The 14,053-nt window shown below is 37.1% G+C and overlaps 1 pseudogene; it reads left to right on the top strand.

Annotated features, from left to right (window-relative positions):
• Positions 1-14,053, top strand: part of LOC127649715 (translation initiation factor eIF-2B subunit gamma-like) — a 73,467-nt pseudogene that overhangs the window by 53,521 nt on the left and 5,893 nt on the right.

Genomic DNA, 14,053 nt, shown 5'->3' with positions numbered 1-14,053 from the left:
GGAGGGGCTCCAGGAGCATTTTCATGTCAATGGCAGCCTATAAAACCATCTGGGGGGTCTGATGGTGCGCCTGACATCTCACTACTCGTGGGCTGTGGCAGCAACTATAATCCGGCATAGGTTACCATGGCAGCCGTGATGTAAACGTTTGTGATGCAAAAAAGTGAATGGAGTAGTTGGCAATTGTTTTTCTTCACCTTTTACATTTTAACATTCCTATTGGAGACAAATTAAATATGCAACCACATTCCATCTCTTTCATGTCACCTCACAAGTGTTTCACTTATTATTCTTATTTTGGGGGTCATTATAATACTCTAACAGTCCCTCAAAGAGACCAATTAGAGTGGAAGTGAGACAGGAAAATTAAAGGCTGCATGGAATGTAAAGGCAAGCTATATAGTGTAATTATATAACATCTGAGGAAACCAGGGTAGCAGGGGGCCTAACAATGTTTTTTGTCAAAGCTGTTATGTATTTACTTTGTTTTGCCATCAAGCACAAAGACACATTCCATGTTTACCCTGCATGATGTACTGGTGAATCCACAATCTCTTTGTGACACATTTACTGTGATTATTTTTTATTTGCTGTCTTCACTGCTCTCTCTTCCTGGTTCTTCACCTTTTACTTATGCTATTGTTTGTGTCACTTTTTCAGACATCTCAGAATGCTCATCAAAACAGGCCTGATAGATGCCCACCTGTACTGCCTGAAGAGATCTGTGGTTAATTTCTTAATAAACAACAAGTAAGTTGGTATTTCCCAGTGCCACAAGAATTTCACAACTCTATGTCTGTCTTTGCCTGTCTGCATATTGTACCATAAAATCCACACTTACTTTTATGGGGATTTTGTTAAGATGTAGCTACTACAACCATTTTGAACAGTTATCAAGGAATTTCTATCAGGAAGACTTGCAGACTTGAGTGAAATTTAAGATGACATTTATTTGATGAAAATAAAACAGAAAAGTAATGTCTCTCTTCTGGAGGTCCGAAGAAGTTGTACTCGGAACGTCATATCCTGCCAGAGGTAGGAGGCAGGGGCGAGGAGCCTACCCCCTTGCGGGACGGGACTCAACTGGTGGTGGTGATGTGGTGGAGGTTGCCATGTTAGCACACTGAAACAGCAATGTTTAGATAGATTGTGAGGAGACGTATAAAGCAACGGCTTACATGTGATTGGCTGGGAATTACCCTGCTAATTGTGCGATGATGTACAGCTGCTAGTCTTCCTACATAGATTCAATTTTATATTGAGTGTGTGTATATTTGTGTACTTGTGTTTTTATGTGTGGCCATTTGTATACATGTATTTTAGTGGGGTGTGGGTGTGGGTGTGCAAAAATGAAAATTCTCTCATCATTTACTCACCCTTATGCCGTCCAAGATGTGAATGACTTTCTTTCTTCTGCTGAACACAAATGAAAATGTTTAGAAAACATTCTCAGCTCTGTAGGTCCATACAATGCCAGTGGATGTTGATCAGCACTTTAAAGCTCCAAAAAGCACAGACAATTGTAGTAAAAGTAATCCATTCGATTCCAGTGGTTAAATTAATGTATTTTAAAGTGATTTGACTGCTATGGGTGAGAAATAGATACATTTTTAAGTCCTGCTTGCTATAATTGTTTACTTCTGGTCCGAGAGAGAGGGCCGAGTTCACGCAGCCAAATGAAAAGAAAAACCAACGAAGCTTGTGAACAGATTTCTGTTGTAAATAAACTGAGCTGCACTTCCGGTTGTATTGTATCAGTTCTTGCGTGAACATGCAAACGCGTTTTTATCACACGAGAGGCTGTGTTACCTCATGAATGCACATTGTAGAGCGAACAGAAGTAAACTAGTGAAAAGGACTTAAATATTTATCTATTTCTCACCCAAAGTGATCATATCTCTTTATAGACATTAATTTATCCTCTGGAGTCATATGTATTACTTTTACTACTGTTTGTACTTTGTGAAGATTTAAAGTGCTGATCACCATTCACCAGCATTGTATTGACCTACAGAGCTGAGATATTCTTCGAAAAATCTTTGTTTTTGTTCTGCAGAAAAAAGAAAGTCATTCACATCTGGAATGGCATGAGGGTGAGTAAATTATCAAATAATTTTCATTTTTGGGTGAACTATTCCTTTAATGGAATAACAAATAATGCTCTCAGCGCTTCATTGCAAACATCTTATCAGCACAATTTCACTCCTAATCTTTCTCTCAAACGGCAGCATCTGTAATCCTGCAGTCGGCCTGTGTCCTCTACAGTCCACCCCTTCATTCCTCCCTCAGCTCTCCATTCATCCTCTCCAATAGCCCTCGGTTTCCCTTCCCCTTCAGTCCCCTTTGTGCTCCTGTAACTGACATTGTGAGGCCGGGCAGCCTGCTGTAAAGTGGTGCCGAGCATGGCCTCTCTTAGGTCCTCTCCCTCATACGGAAAAGCGAGGGGCTTCTCTCCACTGTGACATTTTAATTTGCGCTCCCCCTGATATAAATATCATTTCATCTAATCTGCCCCCTAAACCCCCTCCTCCTCCTCTCCCCACTTTCTATCATCAAAGTAGTTTGACTTTTTTATGCTGCCTTTTCTCTCTCGTTTACATTCTTTTTTCTGTTCATCCCTCCCTCCATTCGTCTCTCTTGGTCTTTCTCTCTCTCTCTCTCTCTCTCTCTGTCGCCCTTGAGCCTGCAGTGCTGTGGCGTACTGAAGAAGAAAATGGACATAGTAACTGTTGTTTCTCTAGGCATTCAGATGGAAATTTTAATCTTGCCTAAAAGAAAATAAAGAGAGAGAGAGAGAGAGAGAGAGAGAGAGAGAGAGAGAGCGAGAGAGGCTGATTTAAGGATATGGCATAGATTCTGAATTGCTCAAGCATACTGATTTCTCAAGCTTATATGTTTTCAAACCATGATTCAGTTTTAACCATTTAGGAGATCATAAATTATATATAAAAATGTTTAATTGTCTTTCGCTTTTTTTGTTTTCTTTTTTGGAGGGGAATGTTCATTGGAAAAACTGACACTGACATTATGACATTATGCCTTGATGTTTTCTGACAGCGCATAGGTAACACTTGAGACTCTAAAAAGCTCTTTATTGAGGTATTCTGCTTTGGTACTGAAATTATGTGCATTTGTTTTTATATCTAAACTGGGTGGCTGTTTTATCTTTTTAAACCCAAAAAGTGTGCATTTCCAAACCAACTAAGGAACAGGACAGTGAACACAGGACAAACTCAATGATGGCTTAGTAGATATTTTATTGGTCAGGGCATTTCATCGTCGAGTGAAAAAAAAAAAATGTCACATTCCCTGTAAAACAAAAATAAACAACAACTAGCTTTTTCATACATTTTTGAAAATGGTGTTATAAAGCTTCTTGCCCAGATGGTGTCTAACCTGCCTGTCTGAAAGTCTGCACTGACCAACTGGCCCCCATTTTCACACAGATCTTTAATAGATCATTGAAGCAGTATGAAGTTCTCTGCTGCTTCAAATGCTCCACCATCATTCCAGTTCCCCCCAAAATAAAAATAAATCACAGTCACTCTCACATCTGTGGTCGTGAAGTCATTTTAGAGACTAGTTTTGGCCTACCTAAAGGACATAACTGGACCCCTGCTAGACCCCCTTCAGTTTGCTTACCGAGCAAACAGGTCTGTGGATGATGCTGTCAACATGAGACTACATTATATCCTGCAACACATCGACAGACCTGGGACTTATGCTAGGATCCTATTTGTGGACTTCAGTTCAGCCTTCAGTACCATCATGCCTGATCTCAACCAAACTGATAAAGCTCTCCGTGCCAACCACAATATGTGGATCAATAGCTTTCTGACAAATAGGCAGCAGCTTGTGAAACTGGGGAAAATCACATCCGGGACCCTCAATATTAGCACTGGTGCTCCTCAGGGAAGCGTTCTTTCTCCACTGCTCTTCTCCCTGTACACGAATGACTGCACTGCAAAGGACCCCTCTGTCAAGCTCCTGAAGTTCACAGATTTCACCACGTTCATTGGCCTAATCCGCTACAGTGAGGAGTCGGTATACAGATGGGAGGTTGAACAGCTGGCTCTCTCAGGACCTGAAGTAGGAACACCCACATAGACACCATTGTGAAGAAGGCTCAGCAGAGGTTGTACTTCCTTCTCCAGATGAGGTTCAACTGGAGCTGCTGACTTTGTTCTACTCAGCCATCATTGAGTCTGTCCTGTGTACATCTCTAACTGTCTGGTTTGGTTCAGCCACCAAATCAGACAGAATGAAACTATAACGGACAGTCAGGGCTGCTGGGAGGATTATTGGTGACCCCTGCCCACCCTCCAAGACCTGTACTTCTCCAGTGTGAGGAAACTTGCTGGTAGAATCGTTCTGTCTCACTGTAATGTTCTGTGTGCACTTGCTTGTTTCGTCTATCACCCAAAAATGTATTGTGTATGTGAGCACACTTGGCAATAAAGCTCATTCTGATTCTGAAATTAAAGAAAGTACTGTGCTGCCACAGTAAATTATAATGTATCTTTCATTAAGAAGTAAAGTGGTTTTGGAGCATTGTTTCACATTGACTGTAAATACAATTGTTTTCTTACAATATGCTTAAATTTACAGGTCTGTCACTTCAGTTAGGGGAGAATTAGTGCCTTATTTGTTACGTAAACAAATCTTAAGGTCCTGCAATTCACCAAATCCAACAGACGATTCTGAAAAGAATTGGAAAAAACAGGATGTTAATGCTAATTTGGGTAAAATTCCCTTTTGTATTGATTAAAATTAGTCACCTATTATGCGAATGTTATGTGTACATAATAACCGTTGGCCTTTCACAAACTCATATGTGTTCACAGAGCTCTTTAACTCTAGTAAAGATTAGACCCTGCTGCAGCTTGCCCGTGAGAGGTCAGGTTGGAATGATCACCGTGGAGACATAAGCGAGGCCTATCATGGCGGAAAGCTACGCTTCTACGTTCACATCATGGAGGATGGCATGTGTTACCATGTCAACATGCTTGCCGCTTACAAGAGGCCAACTGCATGGTGAGACAAACCGAAAGAACAGTTGTTATAAGAGCAGAGACTAGAATATGCTTGGTTTTATTTATACAGTTAAAAGGGTTGTCTCTGTCAACCATCAAATATGTTGTTTGAGCTACATATATTGGTTACATTGAATTTGTTGGATGGTTTCTGTTGTCCTGCAGGTTCCCAGACTGTTTGAGGACCCTCCAGTCCATCCAACTGCTGTAGTCTCAGAACGCTCCTTGGTGAGTCCTTTAGACATATCACTAATACAGTAGTAGTCATTGACTGCATTTACATGTAGACCAGAAAGTGGCTTATTGCAACGTTCAGGTTTACATGCAATGTATAAGCGACGTACTCTTTAACTGGTCAGTACGCAGCTTTCTCCACAGCAATGTAATTTCCCTGTGACAAATGTGTAAATAACAAACATGGTATCTGAGGAAGACTTCGATATTCTCCATTGCTTCACATTATTTCTAAATATTCCAGAGTTGTTGCTGTGCTTGTTACCTTGACTTCCTATCGCAACCTGCAGAGGACATGCACTTCAACAGTGGGGTTTCCATCAAACATAATACTCTTGGATTCCCCCAATGTATGAGTGCATATACAGTATGTGAATGAAAGGGGCCATCAATGTTTTATATTGGTGTGTAAAAATGGGTATAGCTTATAGTGTATGTGCTTTTCCCACTGTACTCCCAGAAATGTTGAATTCTTTCCATTTTGTTGACTTGTTTGTCTCCATCCTATGATGTCTGTTATCCTGTCTGTTCACGCATATGCACACTCCTCAAAAACCTGTTAGAAAGCCGCTTATGTGTTTACATTGCCACATAAGCCACATTCTCCTGACGAAACATGGGTATGTTAAACTTCTTTCTTGTAATCCCTTAAATGGCATAAGGAAATCAGCATTCTTGTTTACATGATGTTTCAGAATTCCTCTTACTGCAAAAACCCATGAGTGCATGAAAAAACGTGGTCACTATGATATGTCTGTGGCTCAAAGGGGCTTGGGGCAAAAGAGTCACCAAATGTGATCAAAATTCACCTGAAATTCTAATTGTTGTGACAAAAAATGCCTCTGTAATGAATAAAATAAATTAAAAAATGATTGTATCTGAAACCTGTTATAGCTCTTAAAATTTGCTTCTAGACCAAGTTATTCTACATATAATCTCTTAAAACATAAGTTTATGCAGATTAAATTTTATGGATATGAAACCTGGGTGTGTTAAACCTCTTCCTTGTGATCCCTTAAATGGCATAAGGAAATCAGCATTCTTGTTTACAGTACATGACGTTTCAGAACATCGCTTACTGCAAAAACCCAGGAGTACATGTAAACATGGTCACTATGATATTTCTGTGGCTCAGAGGGGCTTGGGGTGAAAGGGTCATCAAAAGTGACTAAAATGCAATTGAAATTCAAGTTGTTGGGACAAAAATTGCCCCAGTAATGATTTCTTTTTTAATTGTATCTGAAACCTGTTATAGCTCTTAAAATTATATTCTAGACCAAGTTATTCTACATATGATCTCTTAAAATTTAAGTTTATGCAGATTAATTTTATAGATAATAAGGAATAAGTTCTATTTTATTCATAAGTATTTGATATAAAATGACACACAGTGTATCTATAATATAGTAAGAAAAAAATATACCCTCACAAAGGTTAAAAAAAAAAAAACAATTCCCTGAATATCAAAGCCAGGGGACAATATTGCTCCTTATTGGAAAATGTAATTACTGACACTGGTCTTTGTATGCTTAAAAACACATATTTAATATTCTATGTCATACAAATCCTTTAAGGAATACACATAAAATGATAATTGGTGTGGTAAATAAATCCAGTGTGCTATTTTAATAAATTACTGCATCTGTAAAATGGTGCCATCTCTCTTATTTAGGTTGGAAGTCACAGCATTGTTGGGCCGTCTTGTCAGATATCAAACAAGACATCAGTCAAGTGCTCGACAATTTAGATCAACCACAATCAAGGAGAATGTCAAGATTATCAACTCCATCATCATGAAAGGTGTGACTATTGAAGAAGGGTAGGTGATCTCACCCAAGTCCATTCTGACTGCTTATGACTGCAACAGTGCCCAAACTAGTCTATTTGCTAGATACTACTTGAGAGAGAGGATGTTCTAGGAGAGTGGGTTTGATCATCATCTCGATTATGTTGAAAGTCTGTGTGTGCAGTACAATGGGAAAAAATACATCAAGCAAAGTGTGTTTTTTTTTTCAAGTGTACTTGTTTGAATAAATATCTTATTACTGAAAATCTACACTATTTTTAAAAAGGTTGAGCTACTTTCAGACACCTGAAAAATCTAGTTAATTGTGTTAATCTACTTAGTCCAACACATTAGATGGTATAACCCCTAAAATAACAACAAAAACAAAAAAACTAAACAAACGCTGAAAACCCTGATATATCGGGTAACAAAATGCCTAAGATATCACATTAGCTAACTCACATATCACATTAATTACATTGAAATGTCTACTGCTGTTAGATTCAATTAAATTATTTGGATTAGAATTACTGGTTTTATTAGAAATTCAGGTAAATAAAAAATATAATTTGTAAGTGAGTAGGTGATGCATAATGTGTCCATAGATGTGTTTATCAAAATGTCAAGATTTTAGATTACAATGTATATGAATATTTAAGGGAGAGTGTATATCTTGTCCTGTAACTGGTCACAAGGATTTAACCGTTTTTAAACACTTTTTGCCTTTACTAGTTCATTTTAAATTGTCCTGTGGTGTGAAGTCTCAATGTTAACAGTTTGCAATAAGGTTCTATTTGTTAACTTTGTAAATGCATTAGGTATCATGAAATAACAACAAAGAGTACTTTAACAGCATTTATTAATCTTGGTTAATGTTAATTTATGAAAATGTTAATTTTAATTAATATTCATTCATAATGCAATAACTAATATTGACTTATAAAGCTTTTCTTCTTAAAAATGTATTTGTATAAATTGATACATTAAGCAATAGTCATATATACTGTAAATTAATATTTAACTAATGTTATAATGTTAATATTGTGCATGTTAACTAATGTAGTTAACTAATGTTCATGAATGCAACCTTATTGTAAAGTGTTTGCATCTCAATTAATTTGACCCTAAAATCTGCATGCATAATAATTGCAAAAGAATTAGCAAAATTATGTTTCTGATAGTTTTTGATGAAGTGTAGCATGTCACACCACAGGACATGTCAATTTCCCATATGTCTTCAAAGTGTTTGCAAGTTCATGCACCCCTTGTTGTCCTGTAACATCCCCAGTCAAAGATGCTAGACATGTTGACTGTCTCCAGGTTATTTATTGGTCTGGATCTGATTTTTAGCAAGTAGAGACCAAAGATCAGATGTTGTCAGTTAAAAGTAGGCTTGAATATGCAGACAGTCCTGTGGATACATCCAGAGACTGGGTGCGTCTGCCTGTGGGTGGCATGTCAGGGGGTGGCTGCTGCTGCTTTTTGTTGTGTTGAGAAAAAAACAGAAACTTGCGTTGCCAAACTGCTAAAGGTGTTCATTGACCCTGAACAGGCCAACATTACAAAAAATGTACAGAAATGTGATGAATGTAGATGTAAATATTTTCAAAGAAACAAGTGTTTCATTACAAGTGTTACATTCATGACTAAAAGACACTTCCTCATTTGCATCTTGCTAAACTTGGACAAGTCTTGTTCGAGAGTTTTATTTGGATGGTTCTTTTCTGAGATCACAGACTATTGAATGAACAATTGATTTTTTTCACCCCTTTTTCAAAAACAGTTTACAGTTAAGCTGATTTGAGTTAATGGCGATCTTGCTTGCCATTGAGAAAGTAGGAGATAACAGGAATTGTACCAAATCAACTCTGGGTGGTAGAAAAAGGACTCTGTTATGTTGAGATCGAAGGGAAGAGCTTTGCTCTAAACCAGTGTTTTCCCTTAAAAAAATGAGCCCAGAGCCAGCACAGTGACCTTCATGTACGAATGAGTCATGTGCATGAAAGAAATAGAGAAAGAAAAGATGGAAGAGAAGAAAGGAACAGCAACTCTTTCAAAACATAAAAAATAAAAGAGGGGATTAGGAAATCCCTGGCATTTAAAAGCGCCACTTGTATTTTTCGGCCTTTTGTTTGCATGTTGGAGTGGTTGTTTACAAAGATGGGAGGGGGGGAGGTGTGAAGGTGGTTTGTGGGGGTGTAGGGCAAAGTGGTGGTGGGGGGGTGTTCACAGTGATGAGGAGCACAGTGTCAGTAATTAGTGGTATTTCAGCACTGCATCTTTGGTGGTCTCTCTGTTTAAAACTCCAATCCTTGTAATCTCCCATCTACCCCCTCTGTCTCGCCCACTCTCTCCCTTTCTTCCAATCTTACGCACTCTCTCTCTCTGGCCTGTACACACCCGTGCACCTGAATAGAGAGCCTTGTGTAGCTGCCAATAGAAACCTGCCTCCGTCAGCTATTACACGGCCTTGCTGTCTGACGCACCTTGATCTGAAAGACAAGAGGTCCTGTCTGCTGTCCCTGTTCCGTGAGCTAAAAATCTTGGAGTGTGTTTAATAAGACATTGTGGTTGTTATAAATTTATGTTCCCTATATGGCAGGTACAGCCAGGGAAAGTGTGAAATAACACTTCCTGTAGGTCCTATGACATCCGGACATTAAACCGCAGAACACACTTTAAAAGCAGGACTAGAGCAGTCTCCTAGCTGCCTATGTTGGTTGCTGTACATCACACAGTGATGTTGTCTTTAATATATATGCTAATGGCACCTAAAGGAAAATAAAACAAGCCTGTTGAAAACACTGAGATATCAGGTTTCAGATTTGGGATGGGGGGTCAAAGGACTGTCAAGGGTGAAGAAGGGAGGGAGGGTGTAAGAGGGTCGGGTGAGGAAAGGACAAGACCCTCAGCTGTGCAATTAGCAAAAAGACATGAAAGTAGAACACTCATGGTAAATATGTTTCACCGCAAGAGAGGGCAAACAAAAGTTAATAGTTGGCGCAGGCAATCCAAGTAAACATAAAACTGTGCAAATAAAGTTTTATGGTGCCAAAGCGATCCCAGGAAAATATTATTCTTTGTATGGTGTAAACAGACAGCAGCACAGGGATGTGTGTGTGTGTGTGTGTGTGTGTGTGTGTGTGTGTGTGTGTGTGTGTGTGTGTGTGTGTGTGTGTGTGTGTGTGTGTGTGTGCGTATCCGTCTAAGTGCACACTGTTCAAAGTTGGGCTCCTTAGCACTTGGCTGTCTACAACTCAGATACACAAATATCAGCCTTTCAGTATGCTCGGAAATGCATTGCTGAGCACAAAACTCCAGACATAAACTGAGGTTTTTCAAAGAGAAATAATGAAGTTTGTAAGCATTGCCAATGATTACAGATTCAGTTCCTGTATTATATAAATGTAGAACTTATTTATTGCATAATATCTGGAATGTTAGGGGTAGAATGCTTTGGTTAAGACTAGATAGAATAGTTTTGTGGACGGATTAGGATTTTTCAATGGACAATGCTGATATCTACAAAGCAGTGTGGCCGATATAATGGTTATAAATGAAAAATGAAACATTGCTGAAATTAATTGGCCAATATGAGAATAATATAAATATTATAATCAGTTATAATACAGAGTGAGGGGTAGAGACAATCCTTGGTTTAATGACTCTATTGCAACAGCTATTAGAGAACGGAACAAAGCATGGATTAAAGTAAAAGTAAATAAAAATGATAAATGCTGGGTAAATTATAGGGTATTAAGAAACAAATGCACAAGATTAATAAAAAATACAAAAAGTGAATATTATCTGAATTTATTAAATAAAAACCTTAATGACCCCAAACATTTTTGGAAAGTAGTAAAATCATCTTCAGGAGATGTACCCCCTCCAACTATTCCAGAAGTTATGATAGCAAGTCAGGGTGAAGTTAGGGGTAAACAAAATATAGTAGATGCATTCAACAAGCATTTTATTAATGCAGGAATATATACTCAGTCAACACTCCCAACCAACCCCACTGATAGTGTAACTTCTACCACAAACTTGTCTAATGTAAATTTGAACTATATTAACTTTACTTCAATATCTGTTTCTGAAGTGCAAAAGGCTCTGTTAGGCCTGGACTGTAAAAAGTCTGCTGGGCCAGACCAGATTGAGCCATTTGTTTTTTTTTTTTCAAAGCTGCTGCAAATTTGATTGCTAAACCCATCTCTTCCATTTTTAATCTTAGTTTATGTAGTGGCTCTATCCCCAAATCATGGAAATCTGCATTTGTCCTCCCACTATTAAAAAGTGGAGACCCATTGGCCTTAGATAATTATCGGCCAATTTCCAGATTATCTGTCTTGTCTAAAATATTTGAGTCTCTTATAAATGAGCAACTAAAACATTTTTTATCTGATAAATGTACTTTAAGTTCCACTCAGTCTGGTTTCCGGAAAGAAACCACTCAGTCTGGTTTCCGGAAAGGACACAGTACAATTACGGCTGTAACCTCTGTTACAAATGATATTGTTAATGCTTTAGATGGCAAAAAGTCTTGTGCTGCTCTATTCATTGACTTATCTAAAGCTTTTGATACCGTTGACCATAATCTCCTTCTGCAAAGATTGCAAAACATAGGTTTTAGTAGCACTGTGCTAAACTGGTTTTCTGATTACCTGAGTGGTAGAACACAGTGTGTGACACTAGATAACTGTACCTCATCATTGCTAGAAGTAAGAATGGGTGTCCCCCAAGGATCAGTTTTGGGTCCTATTTTATTTTCTATTTATATAAATAATTTAGGTTTAGGTCTGAATCAAACAAAGGCTCATTTTTACGCAGATGACACTATTTTGTACACCTCTGCTACATCATTGAAGGAAGCATTTTATCATTTACAGTCTGCCTTTAGTCAGGTACAAAAATATTTGGTAGGATTAAAGTTGGTATTAAATGCTAAAAAAAAAAAAACTAAATGAATGGTCTTTACACGTTCACATTCTCCTATGGATTACACTATTTTAACACAAAGTGGTACTCCAATAGAAAGAGTGACTTCTTACAAATACCTAGGTATTTGGATTGATGATAAATTGTCTTTCGGGGTCCATATTGAGAGCCTTTTAAAAAAACTCAGACCTAGGTTAGGTTTTTATTTTAGATTAAAGAGGTGCTTTCCTTATTCAGCAAGGAAAAGGATGGTGCAGAGTTCATTCTTAACAGTATTGGATTACGGTGATTTAATTTATATGCACTCTACCTCATTTTTATTAAAAAAATTAGATGTATTATATCACTCTGCCTTACGTTTCATTACAGATGCAAAAGCTAGGACTCACCACTGCACTCTGTATGAAACTGTAAAATGGCCCTCCCTCTCTCTCAGAAGAAAATTTCATCTATTGATTTTTATTGGCAAAGCACTAATGGGTAAATTACCCATTTACATTTCAAATTTACTTATTTACCAAAACAGTGTTTACAGAACAAGGTCGTCAAAAAAAATATTATTAATTATTCCATCAACAAAAACAGAATTTGGTAAAAACGCTTTTTCATCATATGCACCAAATGTCTGGAATGAACTCCAAAACACCTTAAATTTAGAATCACTTCCATCTATTAATATTTTTAAAAACCTTTTAAAGTCAACTTTGACTGAACGGTGTAATTGTTTTTAACTAGGTACCCTTTAAATGATATGTTTGTATTTACTGAAGTTAAACAAAATGTCTTGTTTGTATATGTATAGTCTATGTATAGAGATTTGTTGTGTAGTATGTAATTTTGTATGTAATTGTAAATTGTAAATTCTTTGCAACTTTTTTTGGCCGCCTATCTTGGCCAGGACTCCCTGGGAGAAGAGTTACTGTAACTCAATGGGACTTTTCCTGGTTAAATAAAGGTTAAATAAAAAAAAATAAAAAAAAGTTATCAGCTGATACCAATAATCTCAAAATGGCCAAATAACAGATAATTAATCAACCTGGTGGACTTATTACTAGCAAAGTCTTATTAGCAAATTTGTCCACTGGTGGCCATCTTTGGAACACTCTCGGGCAGCTATTTTTCTTTGTAAACTAGTGGCATACAAGTGCAGCTCCTATCTTCTTGAATGGGGAAAGACAGAAATCTCCAAAATGGTTGGTCAAGATTATGATCAAAAAGCATATTTCAAATCAGCAGTAAAATCTGACAACAATGGTATCATGAATTGTGCTTCTTAACCTCAGATTATCCTAAAAATAACAATATTTTCCCAGCTTGTATTGCTAATGCTCATGCACGTTTTTGAGTTGATTGACAGGCGATGTCTGAATCTAAAAGGCTTTTTACCTTTAAAAAGAGACTTCCTTTCCATTGACTGTTTCTCTGCTAAATAGTCTCTGTTACTAGTTACAGGATTCCCATTGTAAGTGAAAACCTGGAAATATCAAGGAATTTTTAAATTGCAATGTTCAGTCCTGGAAAAGTCGGACAAATTTATAAAATCTTTGATTTTCATGAAGTGAAGATGAGTTATGAAACATCTTATAGTAAATATAATTGTTTCTAGTAATGTTCAGTTCTTTAATATTTAATTGGCAAGTCATTGCTCTTTTTAAAAGTAACCTCCATAAAATGTATGTATTTTTTTTATCTAGAGCTGCAACTCTTATTTTTATAATCAATTAATCTTCGATTATTTCTTCAATAAATTGGATCAAAGCCAAATTTTATTTCCTATTTTTTATTAAAATGTACTTTTTAAAAATAAACATGATTTTATGCAGGAAAATGCACACACCACTGAACATGTAACATGTTACTATAATGTTCCATATATAAAAATATAAGGAACTCTGTTTACAGTTACTGTACTTATAAAACAAAATTATATAGCATTATATGTTGAATTTCAGTTATGGTTGCATTTAACCTAAATTTGATATTTAACAACAAATGTTTATCATACTGCATAGTTTAATCAAAATGATTGTGCTCTGTTGCTCTTGTTTGATTGACACAGATGCGT

Source organism: Xyrauchen texanus, chromosome 9, assembly GCF_025860055.1.
Source record: "Xyrauchen texanus isolate HMW12.3.18 chromosome 9, RBS_HiC_50CHRs, whole genome shotgun sequence".
NCBI lineage: Eukaryota > Metazoa > Chordata > Actinopteri > Cypriniformes > Catostomidae > Xyrauchen > Xyrauchen texanus.
Note: the sequence above shows the minus strand (reverse complement) of the source record. Positions and strands in the feature narration are given on the sequence as shown.